This window comes from Symphalangus syndactylus, chromosome 2, assembly GCF_028878055.3.
Source record: "Symphalangus syndactylus isolate Jambi chromosome 2, NHGRI_mSymSyn1-v2.1_pri, whole genome shotgun sequence".
NCBI lineage: Eukaryota > Metazoa > Chordata > Mammalia > Primates > Hylobatidae > Symphalangus > Symphalangus syndactylus.
In genome coordinates this window covers 103,532,199-103,554,749 of record NC_072424.2, presented here as the reverse complement: position 1 = coordinate 103,554,749, position 22,551 = coordinate 103,532,199, and the positions used below count along the sequence as shown (strand labels likewise).

The window sequence follows — 22,551 nt, the reverse complement described above, 5'->3', positions numbered from 1 at the left end:
ATTGGACAGCATGTTCCAAGCAGAGGGAACAGCATGGAGAAGAAAAATCATACTCTATCCATGTGCAGAAACTGGCAATTAGTTTTGTATTACTAAAACATAAATGTTTAACGTGGGGTCCACAAACAAGGATATGTAGGCAAACGGTATTTGCTGTGCATGATGACAACTTGAACTTTCATCAGGTTTTTTATGGGTCTATGAAATGGGTCAAGAGGACTTAGCTAAGAATGACTGTGGGTAAAACGCATGACAAGGAGGGATAGAGACAGGAGATGAATCTCTCAGGGTCCAAGAGACCAGGGTAAGATGTGCAGATCCCTTCCCGTGTATGATGGAAATGTTTTACAGGGTCTGAAGCGGGAAGTTTAGAAGGACAGCCTGCTGAAATGGGGACGGCTGAAATGCAGAGCAAGGCAGAATGCAGACAACAGTCCAAGGCATCTAAGGAGCCAAACAGAGGCAGTGGGAATGGAAAAGTGTGAATTAGAGACAGGTTAGGAGAGAAAATGAGCAGCTTCCATGTTCATATTTGCTTGCATATGCATAAAATGTCACTAGAAGATTCTCAGTTAACTAACACTGGTTACCTGTGTATTAGTGAAATGGGTGATGGGGAATGAGGATGAGAGGGAGTACTTTCACTCTAGAGCCATTCGTACCTTTTGAACCATGAGGATACTACCTATTCTAAAAATAAATTTAAAAAAAGACATGAAGGTTATCAGAATGAGATGCCTCTATGTAAAAACCTGCCTAGGTCCCCCTCCAAATCTCCTCTTATGTTTTAAGTTGCACTTTTGAATTCAGATCATTTTTATGCCAAAGGCTACCAGACTGTACCAATGACTGACCCTTGAGAAAGGCCAATCTTTCTGCTTACTGTAGTGATAAATATATCAAGCTTAACTTATCATGTCGATGTAAATAATGAGTTACCTGGGTAAATTCAACCAACTTAACAATTAGGTGTCAAAACATCAGTATGAAAAATTAACTCCAGGAGCTCACTCTTTTAAATTTCATGGCAAATAAAAGAGGCTCAGAGAAGACTCTATGGTTTATTAAAACAAGGATAAATCACATGAATCACTGATGCGAAGGTCAGATTGTTGATTCACTCTGGGGAGTGTTATGCTAAGTTAGGCTAGCCCTTCAGCTAAAAATGACTTTATTCTATTGAAACTCCTGTTCAACCTATATAGCGTTTAAGGCAGGTACTCCAAATATAACTGACTTAAATTGAATGGCTTTATTAATTTCAAATTAGTAATAAGTGAATATAAATGTAAGAGTTTAAAAAAAAGTTTTGTAAAACTATGTAACATTGTTTTCCATTTGGCTAAGTTCAAATGTACTAAATGTGCAATTCTTGTTCAAAACATTTAATGTAACCAATTAAACTTGTTCATCAAAAACATACTGTGTCCGGAGATCAATTGTGCAATGGCTTCATTTATTTGGTTTTATGTTTTATAATCTGCCTTGTTCCACAAAGGATATGAGTCATCTTAAAAGAATCTAATTCAATCAAATGGAAAAGTATAATTAGATAAACATCAGAATCAAGAAAAACAAGGTAGAACAGAAGCTCAAGACCATAGGGAAAGATAGAATATTGATATTAGGTTATGAATTTTTATATGATTATTAAAATTGAGTTGCAAATTTGACTGTTCATTTCCTAGTTGCCAAGTTAGAAAGGGAAATATAATCAATGATTTGATTCTCATTTTGCATGACGAAAAGACCACACACACACACACACACACACAAATTGTTCAGGGTAAGTAAAGCTTTTCTTTGGCATTTAAACGGAATTTCTTGCATGAGTCTTCAAACACGAACTATAGAAAGAACCATGATCATAACCACATTTAGAAAGTAACATAATAGTAAGTTTCCTCTGACTGTATTAATAAAATCCCTCAGTGTGGGCATATGGGGGTGTGTTAAGGATGCAAAACAAGGTACCAAAGTACAGCTTCTGAAGAGCTGGCTAGACTCCTGGTCTAACAGCTAGTATTGGAAGGGAAAAGGTTGACGTCATGGCCTTTGTTCAGCCAACCACCCATAAACATCATTTCTTTCAATTAAGCTTCTGATCAAATTTAGCAACAGAAAATTCATATTCTCTGGCATGTACAGAAACAAATGCATTTTGTATCACTGTTGAGGGGAGACCAGTAGACAACAATTACTCTTCATGTATTCCCTATATCTGAAATTCAAGGTCATACAAATTTACTTCTGTATATTTTTTTCTGCAATCAACAATTTTGATTCTAGCACAAGTGAATTGAGTGGATCCTGTTGAATTTAAACAAACAAAAAATTATGGGCTGGAATTTTAAAAACAATAGTAAATGGCATTTAGCAAGAAAGGAATAGAGGTTTCTAAAATACAGCCTTTTGGAAGATAAAGACAGAGGAAATCCAGGTCTTGGACTGCATGCTGGTGGTGCTTGTGGAGGCGGAGTGCTGGGGGATCAGGAGGTAGGACCCAAAACTGAGTCATCCAATCCCATTGGCACTGCGCATTTGGTTGCAGGACACACACAAGAGAAAAATACCTCTTCAAATCTGAGATTAGAGCTTTTATTTGACTGTGATTCCAAAGCCAAAGTAATAGCAGTTAAACTGAGCAGTTAAAGGCTCAACTCCTACTTGTAAAATGAACAAATAAGTGCTTATAAGTAACAAGGTAAAGAGAGCTTACTGTAACCAAAGGGGAGGGCTTTTTTGAAAAGCTTAAAGTGTGCAAGGAAGAGCCAGGTAAATTAATTGCTCAATACCCCGGGTTACAAATCTAAGAAGTGTAAAATGTAATTATCTTTATTACAGGAGGGAATTTTGGCTTTGTTTTAATAAATCATAACAAATTAATTTTTTTCATAAGTTCCCTCCCACTGTTGGTTCCTGCAGTCTTATTACCTTTTATAGAAAAGTTTTATTTCCTTATCCATCTAGGAAGAAAATAAGTAGGTTGGAGAAGCAATAGTAATAAAGTATGGCCTACCACATTGTGTAAAAATAAGTCATTTGAGTAATATGAAGTGAAGATGGTAAAGATGCAATAAAATGTCAGAAAGAAAATCTGGGAGCGTGCCCAGATAATATTGTTAAGCAGAGATTGAAAGAAGTTCACACTGACTCATGAAATTCATGTGATTGGAAAAAAAATGAAATCAAAACAGAAAATATCATAGTGTAAAAATAAAGCAAATAAAGTGTGATGCAGTTAACCTTGTTTTTGTTTTTTTTCAAAATGATATAACGTTTTAAAGCAGGAAGACACTGTATCTTCCAAACCCTCATTTCACAATCCCCTGGCTGTCAAATTTGGAAACTGATGTGTTTCTATACTGAGGAGAAAACAGTTTAAATTGTGTATCTATATCACACATTTTGAATCATTTAATAAAAAAAATCACAGCACTTCTACATGTTTTATTTCTACTTTTGTCTGTAATAAAAGACATGATAATTAGATCAAATGAAAAACTCAACTCTAAAACAAGTGAATACGTCACTTATTAATCAAATCATTGTTTCCTCTGGGGTAACTTACAATTTTCTTTAAAACACGACTTTTACTTTTTAAATTGTGTTTGAGAGCACAGTTGAAGTAGGCATGATTACCAGTGAGATTGGAAATTTTGCAAGCTTAGACATGAAATGAACTTAAGAGTTGGGGAGAATTACCTCATAACCTTAATGATACATTACAGAAAGATAGCATATGGTCCTAAAAATGTCAGAATTGAAATATAAATGTTAAAATAACTGAGTTTGCCTATTTATACAAAGAAGCAATTTTTGAAATTCAATTAAATTTCACCGGCCACAGAACAATTCTGTGATTCTAAATTCTGGTTTTTAGATGAAAGCTTGAAACACAGTTCATTCATTCAACAAATAACTAATGAGCACTTATTCTGCATAAGATGCAGAAGATTACAGGAATAAAAAAAAAAAAACAGATTCAAGATTCTGTCCTATTTGAGCTTATACTGAGTCACTTCTCCAAATCTCTATACCTAAGTAAGTGACTATAAAATTGGAGCTTACAGTGATGCATTTTTCAAAACTTTAAACCTTATTGCTGAATATAAAATAAAAAATGATAGTCTGGGAAGAGAGAATCTTGCCAAAAGCTCTAACGTATAAACTTTACACCTAGAGGAGAAAAAAAGCATTAATACATAACCAGTTTCTAAGAAATACAGAGCATAACACCGAGTTGGAAGTTAGGCTGGGCACAAGGCTGCCTCTGCTGGCTGACCCGGTACATCCTTCCAGCAGAATCTCAACTCCCGACACCTGTATCAAAGTTGCCAGTCTTAAAACACATCCCTTCACGTAAGCAGAGGCTCCTAAATACGCAGCACAACAATATCCCAGCCTCATGGATCTCCCGAATAATCTGACTTCTAGAAGGACCTTCTCTAAATTGGCCCTAACGTGTTGACGGTAAGGGTTTGCACCATCGATTTTATATACCAACTAGCTAGCTCTGAAATACACAAAAATCCACAGCGACTTCTACATGCCACTAATATAACCCTTTGCCTGTCTACATGTTTTGGCTAGAAAGGTGGGAAGAACGCATCTGCTAATCCAGCCGGAAAGACACAGTGACATATTACCACCTGAGCTGCTGAAAATCCAACGGTCTTCTCCCCAAACAAGCCCCATGCCAACCTGTCCTCCTCACTCTCGTACAGGCGCGCACCCCCACGAACCCCCAGGGGGTGGGCTGGGAAGGGTCAAGCTCTCCTTCGCCCCCGCTCGGCCTCCCGAGCTCAAGCAGAGGTGTTCAGGTTCACAGGGGGCTACGCCCAGCGCCATTAGCACACCTCCGAGCGCTCCACAGAGCCCCCGGCGGGAGGCAAGTTTGGCCGGTCCTGGACCCTGCCCGCGGCCCCTCGGCGGCAGCATCAGCAGCGGGCGGCGGCGAGGGCTGGGCGCCGCCTCACCACCTACCTACAGGGCGGGGGCGCCGGCTCCTGGGATCCGGGAGAAGGGGATCGGGCGCATGCATTTCTGGGAGCGGTGGCCTCTGCTGCTGGGCGCCGGGGAGCGCATCCTCTCGGCGGGTGGAAGGAGGGGTCAGGGGAGGACCGTACGCCGAGGAGGAGCAAGGGGAGGAGGCGGGAGCTCCGAGGCGCGCACCCGCGGGGCCCCGCGTCCCGATCGGGTGGGCGCAGCCGCCGCAGTCGGGGTGTCTTAGGCCTCTCCCCACGCGCGACGCCTCGCCAGCCCCGCAGCTGCGCCCACCGTCAGGGCATCGGCCGCTACGGGGTCCCGGGCCCGGCCAAAGGCGGGCAACCGCGGGTGGCGCGACGCTGTGCAGACGCCCGCCTCTAGCTCCGCCCGGCCCGTGGCGCGCGCTGCGCCCCACCGCGGTTGCGGAGGCCGGGGAGCTAGGCGGCCGGGCTCCGCCGCTCGGACTGCAGTTGCGGCATCCTCCCCGCCCCCCGCGACCTCCGAGCTAGGAGGCTGGGCACCCCGGCTACCGGCGGCTGCTGCAGCCTCCGCTGCCGCGAGCCCGGCGGCTCCGCCCCGGAGAGCTGCGCGCGCGGCCTCCGCAGGCCTTGGCCCTTTGTGGCGCCTCCCAACTGCGGGCGCCTTGCTGCCCCGGCGAAGCGCCGCCTGGCAGCGGCACCTACGAGGGTCCTCTTACCTCACCCCGGGCCGCATCCCCCTTACAGCTGGCCTGCCTAGCCCCTACTCTTCGTGGGAAGTAAGGCTTTGACAGCAGAGCAGGAGTTAGAGCGTCTCCCCAGCTTTAAAGCCCTTTGACTTTCCTTCCAGCTCAGGACCGATGGCCACAATAAATTCATCCTTGTGTCCCTTCTGGCGTTGCGTTTAGCAGAGGGGCCCACCATCTCCTTCCCCCTCCCGTTCCCGGTACAGCATCCTGGAGGCTGCCAAATTGCAGTCATTACAGCAATAAGAACATAGCAGTTGGACCCTCCAGCCGACTCTTGGCAGAGACTCGAGAGAACCTTGGAGGGGGAAGGTTTGCATCAGCTGCGGGGCCTGTACCTGTAAGCTCCCCATCCCCGGTTGGGTGCTGTTCCCTCTGCGGCCCCATGACCAGCACTGCAACATGACTAGGAGGATCTGGCCGTGGAGTTCATTCACTCTTACACGCAGAAAAATATCCCAAGGAAGGGCCTGCAACTAGTCTGTTAACAGTGTGTCACAGGCCTTCCACACAGATAAACTAGATAGCAGCCTCCTTTGGGTTGTTGACGCAGCTTAAGCTGTAATAACCTCTCTGGAAGGCAGAGCAAAGCGTTAACAGTGGTGGCTTTGGCATTTCAGTAGCAGGTGGTCATGTTATACTATCTTGCAAATGTGGAATAATTGCCCAATTTTGCTCTAAACACGTATTAATTTAGACGTCAGGTTTATATCTTTGGGATTTGAATGTAAAGATGTTGGATTTTTTTTTCTGTAGCCATTGTGTTATTTGTAAATTGTTTAGCATTTAGTAAGGGAAAATTAGGTTCCTAAAATATAAAGAGCTGATTTTATTGTATCAAAGGAACATGGTTTGAGATCTCCAGAGAAGCTGAGCTGCTCTCACAGTTCTTTGATGGGTGCTTTTATGATTTTGAAATCTAAGGTTATTGAAAATCAGGCAAAAGAAAAACATGTTCCATGGAAAGGACAAATTGTGACTAAATAGCTAAGATTTTTTGAGATAGTTCTTTTAAGCAAATTGAAGGTTGGGTGTGAGGCCCTGTGGGAGCTGCACTGCGCTTGTCCAGGAAGCACCCAGTGGGGCGTGACTTGGCTACTTCCTGACACTCTCTGGTTGATCTAGAGCCCCACTTTATTTTCAAAAGATAACTATTATTATTTATGATATTTTCCCAAATTTAGAATTACTTGATTATAGGAATGTATATGTACATATCTGATTTATAAGTAACAGGATGAAGTCACTTAGGAGGAGAATTTGGCAGTTGCTTACTCTTTAACAAAATTTTTAAGTTTTGAATGTAGTTTCTGAAGGAAATGTCCATTGACTTACAAGTTTTCACTGTCTCTCATCCTTTTACTACCAAGAGGCCCCTGTTGTTTTTCTCTCTATGGACTCCATGTTTTGTAAATCAATTAAGCAGTGATTTTTTTATTAGACAAAAAGGTATAACTGAGTTGTGACCATCAACTATAAAATGTCAGTCTTCTGGCCAGGCCCAGTGGCTCACGCTTGTAATCCCAGCACTTTGGGAGGTGGAGGCGGGCGGATCACGAGGTCAAGAGATCGAGACCATCCTGGCCCATATGGTAAAACCCGTCTCTACTAAAAATACAAAAAAAAAAAAAAATTAGCTGGGTGTGGTGGTGTGGTCCTGTAGTCCCAGCTACTTGGGAGGCTGAGGCAGGAGAATTACTAGAAACCGGGATGCAGAGGTTGCAGTGAGCTGGGATTGCACCACTGCACTCCAGCCTGGTGACAGAGCGAGACTCCATCTCAAAAAAAAAAAAAAAAAAAAGTCAGTCTTCCAAAGATATTGCAAGGAATTTAAGAATCCATCTTTATAAACTTCTCTAGGACTGCATGCTGTATCATATGCTTCTTATAACATTTTTATTATACTGAAAGTCCTGATATAATAAAGATTTCTGCTCCCCAGCTAAGGGAGTACAAACTCCTCCTAAAGATTCTTCACTCGTTCCTTTCCATTAACTGATTTACCTAAGCCTTGGCTTTATAGATAAATCAGGAGAAATGAAACTGTTCCTTATATGTGTTGTCTGGTACTGTATGCATTAGCTACTTGTAGCCGTTTAAATTTAAATTATGGCTAGACTGTGCCTTTGGATAGCACAAACTAGAACATTTTCATTATTGCAGAAAATCCTTTTGAACAGTGCTGCCCTAAATAGAAGGTCAAATTTTAATTGGGAGATAAGATATAATACATGAAATAATTTGGGAAATCTTAGTATACTACAGATCAAACCTCAGTAGAAAGTGTACTTCTTAAGAACATGGTAATCTTTAAGAATTCAGGCTCTGGCTTCAGACTACAGCTCCACCACGTGCTGACCTTGGGTAAACTACTTAACCTCAGTTGCTTTATCCGTAAATGATATGCTTTATCCATAAAGAATGGTAACAGTACCAACTTTATAGGGTGGATATAGGAATTAAAGGAGATAATCCTGAGTGGTTCTTAAAGTCTAGAATGTGGCCATCAATCAAAGGTATTACTAGAATAATATACTTTATTATGATAAAGTTTTTAAAAATGGTATCCCTAACACTTTTCACTGTTCTTGGCTGCAGAAGTTACTTGGTAAATGCTGAATTAATGAAAAAATGTAATACCACACTGATTTTATGGCTGTGAGGGCCACTTTTAAATATGAAAACTGGCCTTTCTCTGTTGAAGGGTATGGGCCATTGTAGCATAATTTAGGTGGATTTGTCATTTAACTTTTGCAGAAATAAACAACCTTTGTATGATGAAACTTTGGAGTAGATAAGAGAAGCAGAGATCCCTTCCTCTCTTAAAGGAAGAAGAGAGGGATCACTTCACTCCGCCCTTTGTTTGCTTCGCTGAACCTGTGGAAGGCAGCTGGATCTCTGGGTTCAGGCAACAGGATTTCTCCCAAGTGATCTTCTAGAGGTCTAAGGTAGGCGGTCTTAGAGAAACATTGCCAAACAGTGGCAATCCTGCAAATGTGTTTGGTATTTTTCTTACGTATCTATCTAAAGACAATTCTTGTAATGAAGAAGCATGATTAGTATTTCTGTTTTTGAACACAACACTAATAACTTCTCATGAAACTAGAATTCTAAAAATATTGGCAAATATTGCTCTAACATTGCCCAAATGAAAGGCTCCTGAGTCTCTGGTTGATCTAGAGCTCTACTGTATTTTCTTTTCTGGGATTTACTTATTTATTTATTTATTTATTTATTTCCAGACAGGGTCTCATTAGGTCACCAGGCTAGAGTGCAACCTCCAACTCCTAGCTCCATTGATCTTTCCACCTCAGCCTCCCAAGTAGCTGGGACTACAGGCATGCACCACCACACCCAGCTAATTTTTATATTTTTGTAGAGATGGAGTTTTGCCATGTTGCCCAGGCTGGTCTCAAACTCCTAGGCTCAAGCAATCTATCTGCCTCGGTCTCCCAAAGTGCTGGGATTACAGACATGAGCCACTGCGCCTGGCCTATTTTCACACCTGTAATCCCAGCACTTTGGGAGGCTGAGGAGGGTGCATCACTTGAGGTCAGGAGTTCGAGACAAGCCTGGCCAACACGATGAAAACCTGTCTCTACTAAAAATACAAAACTTAGCTGGGTATGGTGGCACATGCCTGTATCCCACCTACTTGGGAGGCTGAGGCAGGAGAATCACTTGAACCCCAGAGGGAGAGGTTGTGCTGCGCTGAGATCGTGCTTATGCACTCCAGCCTGGGCGACGGAGCCGGACTCCATCTCAAAAAAAAAAAAAAAAAGATAATGATTATTGTGTATGATATTTTGTCCCAAATTTAGAATTACTTGATTATAGAAATGTATACGTATATATGTGATGTATAAATACAGGATGAAGTCACTTAGAAGGAGAATTTGGGAGTTGCTTACACTTTAACAAAATTTGTAAGTTTTGAGTGTAGTTTCAAAACTGGTTAAGTAATGACCTTGGAGCCACTGGAAATATTGAAATGTCTTTGGAAGTTCTCTCAAAAGGTGTGGGAGAGGAGTGTTATGCAAAGTGATGAGCTTAGGCTACTAGCACCAAGAAAATTCGCTCTTTAGTGAACCTATCCTTCTTTCTCTAGCACAGAGAGAAACACCTCTTTTCATACACTTGACTCAAGCCAGTTGGGACACAGGAGGCAAATACTGATGATCATGTATGGAGGGATACGAGTAGCCATCCTGCAACTAAAGAGGCAGAAGAGAGTTTATTAGTTAATAGTATTTAAGGCAGTGGCTCGTTTTCACAAACTGGGGTCATTTGTCTACTGGTTAGTTATGATAATATCTTGAGTTTTGAGAAAAATGTAAAAGTGTCCTTTTGTGGATAGACCTATGTTCAGTGTTTCATTTGGCTTGTTATAAATCTGAAGAGGAGGTAGAAATCACCTTGGCCTTTGTGGCGTCTACCACAGTGTACTGAGAAAGAAATATTGCTGTGTATAGACATGGATTGTTGTCCGCATAGCTGTCATCATGTCATCATTATGGCTGATTATTTAGAGTTAGCCCAATACATTTTTCCTTTTCTTTTATTCACAGCTAATTTAAAAATATCTGCTTTTGAATAATTTCCTGTTGTCTTATTTCATCTACAAATAGTCTGTTCAGTAGCTTGAGAACTCATTACATAGTTTTTACACTTTCTGAAAAACATATTCAAATAAGCTGCTACAACATTGGTACTAAAATATAATTTAAAATTTTGAAATGAATCCCTAAAAAAGTGAAATTATGTGGTGGTGGCTTGTATTACTGGGTAAAAGAAATTTACAGTGAATATGCTAATAGGGGTTTTTTTCAAGGGAAATAATCACACATTAATAAATAGTTGCAAAAAATGTACAGGGAAGTCCTGTGTTTCCTCCTAGTTTTCTCCCCATGATCAATGTCTTACATAATTACAATATCAAAACCAGGAAATTGACATAGGTACAATCTTGAGAGCTTATTCAGATCTCACCAGTTTTTTTTTTTCTTAAGACAGAGTCTCACTCTGTTGCTGAGGCTAGAGTGCAGTGGCACCGTGTCAGCTCACTGCAACCTCCATCTCTTGGGTTCAAGCAATTCTCCTGCCTCAGCCTCCCGAGTAGCTGCGATTACAGGCACCCACCACCATGCCCGGCTAGTTTTTATATTTTTAGTAGAGACAGGGTTTCACCATGTTGGCCAGGCTGGTCTCGAACTCCTGACCTCAGGTGATCCACCCACCTCGGCCTCCCAAAGTGCTGGGATTATAGGCGTGAGCCACTGCGTGTGGCCAGGTTTCACCAGTTTTATGTACATTCATGCATGTTTGTGTGTGTGTGTTTATATGCAATGTTATCATATCTTGTATCACCACCACAATAAAATACAGAGCTATCACCATGAGGCTCCCATAAGCTACTCCTTCAGAATCATACTGATCTTCCTTTTCACCACATCCCTATTCTTGGCAACCACTAATCTCCCATCTCTATAATTTCAAGAATGCTATATAAATTGAAACATATAGTACGTAACCTTTTAGATTGGCTTTTTTCCTCACTCAGTATAATTCCCTTGAGATCTATCCAAGTTATTACGTGTATCAATAGTTCCTTCCCTTTTCAGATAATATTCCAAGGCATATCAATGTACCACAGTTTGTTTAACCATTCACCCATTGAAGGGCATTTCAGTTGTCTCCAGTTTTTGGCTATTATGAATAAAGCTACTGCTATGAACATTCGTTTGCAGGTTTTATGTGAACATAAGTTTTCATTTTTCTGGGATAAATGCCCAAGAGTACATTTGCTGAGTCATATGGTAAGTGCATATTTAGTTTTTTAAGAAACTGCCAAACTATTTTCTAGAGTGGCTATACCATTTTATATTCCATCAGCATGTATATGTGATAAAAGATGGATTTTTAATCTATTAAATAAACTTATTATGAGGATACATTTCTCTTATTATACCATAATTGCTTGGTACTTGAACTCTACCAGACTAGGCTTTAAGGTCAGGGATCCTGTTTTGTTCAGTGTGGTGTCCTTGGTGTCCAACATAGTACCTGACATATATTAGATTCAACAAATGTTTATCAAATGAATGAATAGCTTAATAAACAAAAGGACAGCTGACTCAGGTTGAGATCAAATTGAAAAACTGTAAATAAATTATAATGATAGTTGAATATGAATTGGATGCCATGATTTTTCTTCTAGAATTTTCAAATCAGAAATTGGCACTCTATAAGATGAATGACTTGTGGGCAAGTTAATAAAAACTAAATGTTAAATTATGTTGTTCCAAGGTTATTTTTGGCTGTACTTTGGTAACAGCAGAAGATTGTAAACAATCTAAATGCCCAATGATATGGAACTGCTTTAGTAAGATATCTATACAGTGGAATACCTACCCTGCAGTTGTCAAAAACAATGAGGAAACTCCATTTAAATAATGAACTCCCTCTAAAAGATATTAATTAAAAAATACAGAAAATCAAGTAGAGTATGCTACTGTTTGTGTAAAAGATTTAAAATGGAAATTATTGAAAAATAGATATACACACGCAGATGTTAATTCTTCCTGTTATAAAGTACAGGCTGTACCTGGGCCATGTTGTGCTTGAAAGTAAAGAAGTGCTCAAAAATGTATAGGGACATTCCAAAAGAACACAGGAGCCAGCTTGAATGGACTCCCTCTGGCTGAATTTGGAACAATTTAGGTTTTAAATGAATAATGACAGCAATAGAATATAACACATTGAATAAAAACTCACTAAAACAGAAAAAAGAATATGAGTCCAGGCTGACATGTAAAAATTAAATAAAGAATACAAAGAGGGAGGAGAGGAAGGAAAGTTCTTTTCAGAAGAATGATAAAATTAAAATATCACCATTTTGCCATCACTATAGCAATAATTGATTCAGACAAGGATCATCAGTGAATGCTAAACCCATTGGCTAAAAGTTTGCTGAGGAACAGAATGGTCTACAGTCTCAAAGTATCACTTCCACCATTGATATTTGCTTTTTCCAACATTTGCCAATTAATTACAGTTATAAAAGGTAACTTTATGATGGAGAAATATAGCAGACACCTTAATCAAATGACCATACATACTGTATTAGTTTCCTGTTGCTGCCGTAAAAGTTGCCACTAAATTAGGGACTTAAAGCCACACAAATTTATTATCTCACAGTTCTGTAGTTCAGAAGTACAACTAAGTCTCATTGGGCTAAAATCAATGTGTTGGCAGAGCTGCTTTCTGTCTGGAAGTCTATGGGAGAAGAGGAACCGCCTGCATTCCTTGGCTTGTGTTTCCCCTTCCTCCCTTTTCAAAGGCAGCAATGGCCAGATGAGTCTTTTGCACATCACATCACTCTGACCTGACTCCTCTGCCCCCCGCCTCTTTCACTCATAAGAACGCTTGTGATGATTTGGGGCCTATCCAGGTAACCTAGGATAATCTCCATCTCAAAATATTAATCACATTTGCAAAGTTCCTTTTGCCATGTAAGGTGACATGTCAACATGTTCTGGGGATTAGGACAGTGACATCTCTGGGGTTGTTGGGTGAAGTGGACATGTCTGCCTACCACACTTACCCATTACAGGTAATGTGATACACTGGAATTATGTGCATTGTGATATAGTGCACTGAGAAAGACACATCACTTAGGATAGTTGTCCTGCCAGAAGAAATATTTAAATTGACGAACTTTCTGAAACTATTGTCCTCCACTATTCAAAAAGGTCAATGATGTAAAAGAAAAAAGGCTGGGGAAACTGTTCCAGATTAAAGGAAGGGGACTACAGATATGTGACAACTAAATGCAAGGTATAATCCAAGAGTGTATCCTAGATTAAAAGAAAAACTATAAATGAGATTATTAGGACAATTAGAAAATTTGATTATTGACCATGTAATAAATGACAATGTGGAATTAAATTTCCTGAGATGATAATTATATTGATTGCTCTTAGTAGATGCATAATAAAGTGTTTAGTATGTACGATAAAGTATCATGCTGTCTGCAGCTAACCTCAAATGGTTCTGAAAAAAATAGAGAAAGCATATATGGAAAATATTAATCATTGATGAATCTAGAACAGTACTGTAAGAAAGAAATATAATGTAAGGGCATGTATAATTTTAAATATCCTAGTAGCTACATTAAAAAGTAAAAAGAAAGCAAAATTAATTTTAATAATATTTTATTTAACCCAATATATCCAATTATTCTCATTTAAAAATGTAATTAAAGTAAAAAGTATTAACGCGATATTTTACATTTCTTTTTTTAAACACTAAGGCTTAAACATACAGTGTGGATCCAGCATTTACAGAACATCTATTCATACTGGCTACATTTTAGTGCCTAATAGCCACAAGTTGCTGGAGCTCTAAATTGGAAGGCACAGGTCTGGATAAAGGGTATATGTGTGTTCAATGTTCTACAGTTGCAACTTTCTATTGGTTTGACATGTTTCAAAACCAAAAAGTTGGAGGAAAATGAACTAGATATGTGTTATATGTGCATAGATTATTTTTGGGAGATATAGAAGAAGCTGGTAACACTGGTTACTTCTGGGAAGAAGAAAGGAGTGAGTAAGAGGATGGTTTTCACCATACCCTTTTGTACTTTGTGTAAAATATTGTGACTAAACCTATAAAAATTTAAACCAATATCTGCTTAATCTTTTTATTCAAAACCAGATACTCTAATGCTAAGGTCTAGCAACTCCTTAATTAAGAGGTAAGAGCTCCACCTACTGAACTTGATCTAAGATTCCTTGGGACAGGAAAGTAGTGTCCCTCTTAAAATACAATAAAGTGTAGAAATTTCTTCTGATGATTTTTCTATCTTATTATATTAATAACCCCCTTAAATCTTCCTGTTCTCATATTATTACATATTTTCAGATAAAGTATATCAATGATTTAAACTCCATCTCTGAGTTGCTGAAAAAAAAGAAACGAGATTCAATGAGCACAGGCTCACATAATTTTGTGGTAATGGATGATGACTGCAACTCACAGTGGCGCCGGATGTTGTGAGCAAGTTCATTACAAATTTATGTCTTACTTAAGCCTCCTTCCATCTTGCAGCGGAGCGAAGTCTCTTGGGTTAGATTTCCTCAACTGTAACGGCTGACATTTTCAAAGTTGAGTTATATCTTACTGCCCTCTGCATCTACTTTATGAGAGTTTCTGAATTAAGGCTGGGCTGTAAGGTGTCTTGACTCCTTTGGTAATTGCATCATTTCCTGGCCGTGCCTAGTATATAATGCGGAGAAGTGAAGCAATTGCCCAGATAATAACACAGTTTGGAAAGTAGGAGGATAACAAACACAGTGGGTTTGAAGGATTTGCTTGGAGCCTTGGGCGGATGTCCTGATCCTTCACTAGGCATACCACCCACAGCTCTCTCAGCCTCGTTAGCCTGCGTATGCCAAATAAATAAAATAGAACCGCGTGCTATGAGGCTACATGACCCTTCATCACCCCTATTTGTAGAGCACGCGCTCTGCACCCAGGACAGCGCGGGGTCGCTCCGGCTCTTCACCAAGAAACGCTCTCAGCCGCTGGCAATCTATCGTTAGATTTAGTAAAATGTTTAAAGGGACTTAACATCCGCGTGACAGAGAACGAAGAAAGACGGAGAGGGACAGAAGTTAGATTTGGAAAGAGCGGCTAAAATGGTTAATAAAATAATAAAGCAAATTACAAGGCTCTGGACAGCACGCGTCCAGACAACACTTGCCTTGGTAAAGAGATTTACATGTTACGTAAAAGAATGAGAATTTACAGGGTGTCTTTTCCAGCATGGCAATAGAAGAGGATTAGATTTGGAGGGTACAGGTTTTTTCCTTAAAGGGCCATCTCGGAGCTCGGCGGGAAGGGCCGAGAATTTGCTTCAATTTTAGGAAATGGATTCAGGGACCAGGAATCAGAGCAAGAACAAAGTAGGTGTGACTTAGACGCAATACCCTACACCCTACTGGCAAGAGGAATTAAGTGCAGATTTTTAACGCAAGTACGTTTACAGGGAGGTATTAAGCAAGTTCCCTGGTGGTCTAGTGGTTAGGATTCGGCGCTCTCACCGCCGCGGCCCGGGTTCGATTCCCGGTCAGGGAAATACTGTTTTCTTTGAGTTTTCGTATCCTGATGCAATTTAGAAGTCATGAGTTTTGTGTAGTTTTCATTTGCTGGTTGGGTTTTTTTTCATAGTTTTTTTTTCAATCATAAGTTTTATGTACTTTTCATTTGCTTGTTGGGATTTTTTAATCATTAAAAATTAACCGTTTTAAAAGTTTATTTAATCTAAGGCATAAAATACGCCATCTCTATTTACAGGTAATGTAATTTATAATCAATCAAATAACATAAAGTTCTGTGATTCTAAAATTGTATTTTTCAGTTTTTAAAAATAATTTGGATGTGTTTACAAGCAGTCAGTTAAGCCTTTGTTTAACCTTGATTTTGTTTGACTAATAAAAGAGGAAGATAGTTTTATGAGGAATAGTACTTATTCAGTAACATGCTTAGAGTTAATTTTTAGTTTTTCTGTACATTCAGATTATGTACTTTGGAAATTACTTGCCTTTATTGGAGCTATTCCTACTCTCATCTCTATAGATATGAGATCTTTTCTGAGATGTATGGTTGAACATAGCTAGTTTATTGTGTTTTAATAACCCATCTAGTTAGGTTTTTTTGGCTAATTTTAAATTTTCTCTAAGAGATTTACACAAATATGGTAAATGTGTTACATCCAGAGTATCAATTCCCAGTATATAAACCATATAGGCCCCTCAAAAATGCACCTACTTATCATTAGTAATTCCCACATTCAGGGGAATTCTGGGAGTAGAAATAGTGTTATATAGACATTAACTTTTTTTTGATCCTGAAAGTTCTAAACCATCCTAACCTTTGCCACTTTTTGAGCTGTTGGATTTTTTTTTTTTTTTTTTTTTTTTTTGAGACGGAGTCTTGCTCTGTCCTCCAGGCTGGAGTGCAGTGGCGCGATCTTGGCTCACTGCAAGCTCCGCCTCCCGGGTTCACGCCATTCTCCTGCCTCAGCCTCCCAAGTAGCTGGGACTACAGGCGCCCGCCACCAGGCCCGGCTAGTTTTTTTTGTATTTTTAGTAGAGATGGGGCTTCACTGTGTTAGCCAGGATGATCTCGATCTCCTGACCTCGTGATCCTCCCCTCTCGGCCTCCCAAAGTGCTGGGATTACAGGCGTGAGCCACCGCGCCCGGCCCCACTTTTTTTTTTTAAGGAGAAATTTCATCATAGCATAGAAACAGACTGGAAGCTTGATTGCAACTAAAATGGGTTTGTTTTGCTCTCCTTTTAGCTGTGCTGAGACTGATTGGGAAGAGGAGAATGCTGGGTACTTAATGTTCCAGGAAGTCCATTGTGATAGGTGCCATGGGGTTAAGAAAAGATGCGATTTTGGGTGCTTAAGAAGCTTTCACTTCATTGGATAATTAAGACAAAAATATGTTATCACCATTAACAGAAATAATTGGCACCATTCATTGATTATTTGCTACATATCAGGTACTTCAAATAATCACAATATATGGTAAAAGAAGGGAGAAGGAAGTGAGCACTAGAATCAAAATAGAGCTTGAAAACTGTTTTTCAAGCTGGACCTAAAGGCTAGAAGTATCCGGAATGCCTGAGAAAAGGAAAATGGACATTTCTTCTAAGGAATCCAGGATGACCATGGTCTAGTATCTGCAACGAAGAGGACTAACTGCGTCAGACTGGCTGTAGTAGGGAACCTGTGCTGGGGAACAGTGGAGATGAGGGCAGATAGGTGACTGCAGCTAGATTATGGAGGCCCTTAAGACAAGTCAAGAAATTACAAAGGGAATCCAAGAGGACTCGATGTCTGATAGGATATAAAGGGTTAAGAATAGGGAGGAATCAGTTATGAATCCTTGATTTGTTCTGTGTGGCTAGTAAAATTGGGGTGGCATTAAAAGTAATAGGAAGGTTGAGATGGAGAAACTGATGAAGAAGAGAAAGTAAGTTCAGTTTGAGCCCCACAGAGGCAGCACAGCTAAATGTGGTTGGAAATACAGAATGGGAATTTTGGTGATAATTAGGGTTGAAGGAAGAGATTTTGGAGCCATTAACTTAAAAGTTTGAGAAGATTTGAGTTCTTTCCAAAGAAAAAACCTCTAAAAAGGATAGAGGACCAAGGAAAAAACCCAGGAGAGTATACAGTAAAGGAGAAGGGGAAGAGGTAGAACAAGGTGAAAGAGCAGTCAGAGAGGGGCCGGGCGCGGTGGCTCACGCCTGTAATCCCAGCACTTTGGGAGGCTGAGGCGGGTGGATCACGAGGTCAGGATATTGAGACCATCCTGGCTAACACGGTGAAACCCCGACTCTACTGAAAAATACAAAAAATTAGCCGGGCGTGGTGGTGGACGCCTGTAGTCCCAGCTACTTGGGAGGCTGAGGCAGGAGAATGGCTTGAACCCAGGGGCGGAGCTTGCAGTGAGCCAAGATCAGCCACTGTACTCCAGCCTGGGCGACAGAGCGAGACTCCGTCTCCAAAAAAAAAAAAAGAAAGAGTAGTCAGAGAGGTAGCAAAAGGATAAGAGAGCTTCAAGAAGGAAGTAGCAGTGAAGAAAATAGCATACTGTAAAGAGATCAAGGAGAAAACGGAGGAGATTAAGCAGAGTCAGATGGTAAGACAGTGACTGTTGGGTACAGAACAGACTGTGGAGCCCACACTACAGTAAGGAAGTCTGTCCAGGAGGTCATTGCCAGAAATATAATTCAAGGTGTTGAGGGACTAATGTGAGAGACAACAAACTTATTTATGACCTAGATGCTGCAGAAGGGCAAATATAGCGAAGAAAAAGAGATCTTATGAAAATAAAGAAATACTGTTATTCCAGAGCCAGAGACTGTGAATTAACCCTGACTGTGCCAATATCAGCTGCATTATCTGGGTTAAATGACCCAGCTCTCTGAGCCTCTGGATCCTAAGGACTATGAGAGAGATACTAACTTGCATGCATCCATGCATACTTCACAGAGTTATTGTCATTCATTCATCAATTTAGCAAACACTTACGTAATTCTTACTCCATGCCAGTCATCTCTGCATGCACATGCACAGGTATAGAAAAGTGAACAAGACTTTGACAGTTGAATAGGAATCAAAGGGGAAAATCATTAAGGTTTTGATCATGGCCTATTAATTTAGAAAGGGTGCTGTTTGAGACGGGGGACAATAGAGGAAGCCATGTTGCATTTAGATTTGGACTCAAGAGAGGTCACCCAAGTGAAGCTGTCTTGTACATGGGTTGATATTTTTGACTAATTATGATAGATTTGAAGTAGATCCAGCTCTGCAGTGAGAATTGAAGCCTCAATAGTGGAAATGATTGCCAAGAGATTGGTGCAGCAAAAAGGAAAAAAAGGGGGGGCCAAGGTTTGCAGGCTTGACTTTGGCTGGAGGAGGACATAGGAGGAAAGTCTGAAGGATGAGAATCAGGAAAAGTCAGGTCAATAAAGACAAAAGCAAATACAGTATGGAGATTGCTGTGTAGTCATTAATAGAATCCAGCATATGTCATTTATTTGGTTAATTTTTAATGGAGTTTTTTTTAAGGTTTTAGTTAATATCTTCCTTGTGTTTTACTTATTCTATTGTTATTTTTAGTCAACAAGTGATATTGTTATTTAGATACAGCAATAGATCACATCACCTACACATAGCTCAAAGTTGCTGTTTTGTGGAGCTAGAAAATTGTGCTCAATTCTGTGCTTGTGAAGAAGGGGAAAATGCTGAAGGATTATTTGCAGAAATATTCCACATGTGAACAGGTGCTTCAAAGGTAAAGGAATATGAATTATTTAACCTGTACAAAAGAAGGCAAAGGTTATTTGCTGTATATCAAAAATATTTTTCCTGGACTTGTCCAATTATTTTGCTTTAAATACAAAATTGTCATTCATCTAGAGTTGGACTACTACAGTGATTGGTGATTGAGTTGGACTACTGAATGGTGATTTGGGCTGAGGCATACTGAGAATTGCAAGGATGCCTGAGAGTAACCAGGAGTGAGGAAGGAGGAGAGGAAGGACTTTTACCAGCATCTAGTACAGTGCTTTACATATGATTAGTATTGAATGAACAAAAGAAATTATCAATTAAACCAAGAAGTAGACTTCTAGGACTTCACTTGAAAACAATTATATGCAGGCTGAGCCCATCATAATGCTACTCTTATATGAATGACAGCTCTACATTTCTGCTGAGAGAAGAGCAAGTGGAAATAGAGTTAAACTGAGTTATTGTGAATAGTGCCTGCCTTTTACTGAGTTATTTTAGATACTGAACACTGAATTGGGTCCTTTGTCTACACCAATCAAGTAAATCTTTATAATAATTATTGTATTGTGTGGCTTAGAAAATATAGATTCAGAAAGTTTATGTAAACCTATCTAAAGTCACGCAAGTATGTGGAAGAATCAGAATTCCCAACAGGATGTGCCCAGCCTGAATCTTGTATTCTTTAATACTCCCCCCATTACAACAAATTGTCTGGTGGCACTATGGAGAGTCTTCTTTAGAGAGATTATTACAAATAGGGTGGTTTATGGGGAGTTTTTGCATAGAAGCAAAGAAGAATCATTGCAAATTATTTTTAAAATGTACAATTGAATTCTATGCATTACCAAGTTTGGTGAAAGTTAATCTAGTAGCTGCTTATTAGGAGTTATCAGATTCCATAGAAAGAAGTGGGAAATTTTTATTAGTAAGTTTAATGACAAGTACAAGTGTACTTGCCCTTATGAATAGGCATGTTTGTATGTGACAGTGGTTTATTCTTTAGTATAATTTTTACCCATTTAAAAATAATCTTTGCCATGTCTCCATGTTGATTATTATTTTATTGACTTAAAAATGGTTCTTTACTTTTTTATCTTCTTACTTTAACGAGTAGACTATAGAAAAACATTTTTCTATTAGTTTAAAAAAAACACATTTAAATTTAAACTATGGATCTACTTGATCAATTACCTTTTCTTCTGCTTATTATAGTCTCTGAATTTCTGTAGTATATATAGGACTTTATATAATTTGTTATTGTTTTGTGTAAGTTGTGCTTTTGTAAATTCCCTGAGACCAGAGTTCATAACTTTCTATTACTTTGTGTTAGAGTGGTGATCGTATAATTGGTGCTCAAAACTTTTTCCTGTTTTTTAGTATTCATTTGATCGCTGAAGGCAATGAAATGATAGACAAGCCAAGAGCTCCACAGCAGAGGGCAGGGTCTATGTTGTATTTATTTTTGTATCCTCCAGGCTATGATAGTACTTGGCATATAATAGCAATTCAAATGACTCTTGTGTGAAGAAATGAAAGAATGAGGCAAAAGACTGAAACTGGAACTTTTCAGAAGAAACAAGAGTGACCAATAAATCTTTGAAAATAGAATCAACCTCTTTTGTGATCAGGGAAATGCAAACTAAAACAAAAGAGATACTGTTTACACTCATCAAAGAGGCAAAATGGAAAAATCTGGCAATATCAACTGTTGCCAAGAATATAGAACAGTGGAAAGTCTTATAACTAATGGTGGGAGTATAAATTGTCATAATAAAATAAACTGGAAAACATTTGATATTATCTAAATTTGGAGATTCCCATACCCAGCAACTCAACCTCTGGGAAATCCCCACATGTGTGCACCAGATGTGTACAAGAATGTTCATAGCAGCACCATTCATAATACACCCAAACTGGAAGCAAGCTGACTGTCTATCAAGAGTAGAGTGGGTGAATATATTGTAGTATAGTCACACAATGAAATACTACAGAGTAGTAAAAAAAAAAATGGATTGCCTCTCCTCTTATCAACATGATGAATTCCAGGAAAATAATGTTTAACTTAATAAGCAAGTCAAATACAGTATAATCCCATATTATATGAAGTTTTAAAATGCTAAATTAAAAATATTGTTCATTGATAAACATATAGATGGTAAACCATAAATAAAAATAAAATAGTGGGGAATGGGGAATGGAGAAGATGGAGAAAAGAAAAAGTAAACAAAGGGCTTTCAAAGTACTAGTGGTGCTAAGTGCTAAGCTGGGTGGTGGGTACAAAGGTATTGATTCTTATTTGATTGTTTATACCTTTACATATTATATAATACAGCATTATATAAATGTTATGCTATTCCATATATAATATATTATATATGCATATATAATATGATTTTTATATGCTATATTTATATATACTATATGTTATATATATGCTATATTTATATATGCCATATATTATGCTATTCTATATATTATATATAATATATAATTTTATATTATATGACATGCTATTCTATATATAATATATATAGAATAATATATAGAATAGCATAACATATATTGTAGAATATTATATAGAATATATTATATATTCAATATATAGAATATATTATATGTAGAATAATATATTGAATATATTATGTATAGAATAATATGTAGAATATATTATATATAGAATAATATATAGAATAGCATAACATATATATAACATTATATATGTAGACAGAAATGTAGAGCTGTCATTCATATAAGAAGAGCATTGTCGGGCGCAGTGGCTCACGCCTGTAATCCCAGCACTTTGGGAAGCCAAGGCGGGCGGATCACGAGGTCAGGAGATCGAGACCATCCTAGCTAACACAGTGAAACCCCGTCTCTACTAAAAATACAAAAAACTAGCCTGGCGAGGTGGCGGGCGCCTGTAGTCTCAGCTGCTCGGGAGGCTGAGGCAGGAGAATGGCGTGAACCCGG

The 22,551-nt window shown here is 39.1% G+C and overlaps 1 protein-coding gene and 1 non-coding gene across 7 annotated transcripts in view; one reads left to right on the top strand and one right to left on the bottom strand.

Annotated features, from left to right (window-relative positions):
- NCOA7 (nuclear receptor coactivator 7) overlaps window positions 1-6,069 on the bottom strand; it is a 145,258-nt gene extending 139,189 nt beyond the window's left edge. The window contains exon 1 of one of the 6 annotated variants that reach the window (XM_055263155.2): window positions 6,052-6,069. The gene's annotated coding sequence lies outside the window, so the exon portion shown is untranslated. Of the gene's footprint in view, window positions 1-4,704; window positions 4,725-4,859; window positions 5,568-6,051 lie in introns of those variants that run through there. The other 5 variants (XM_055263144.2, XM_055263166.2, XM_063621096.1 and 2 more) reach the window with 5 other exon arrangements.
- A 9,709-nt stretch (window positions 6,070-15,778) lies between these two features.
- On the top strand, window positions 15,779-15,850 carry TRNAE-CUC (transfer RNA glutamic acid (anticodon CUC)). The gene has a single exon. It is a non-coding gene; the product is annotated as a tRNA-Glu (tRNA).
- The last annotated feature ends 6,701 nt before the right edge of the window (window positions 15,851-22,551 follow it).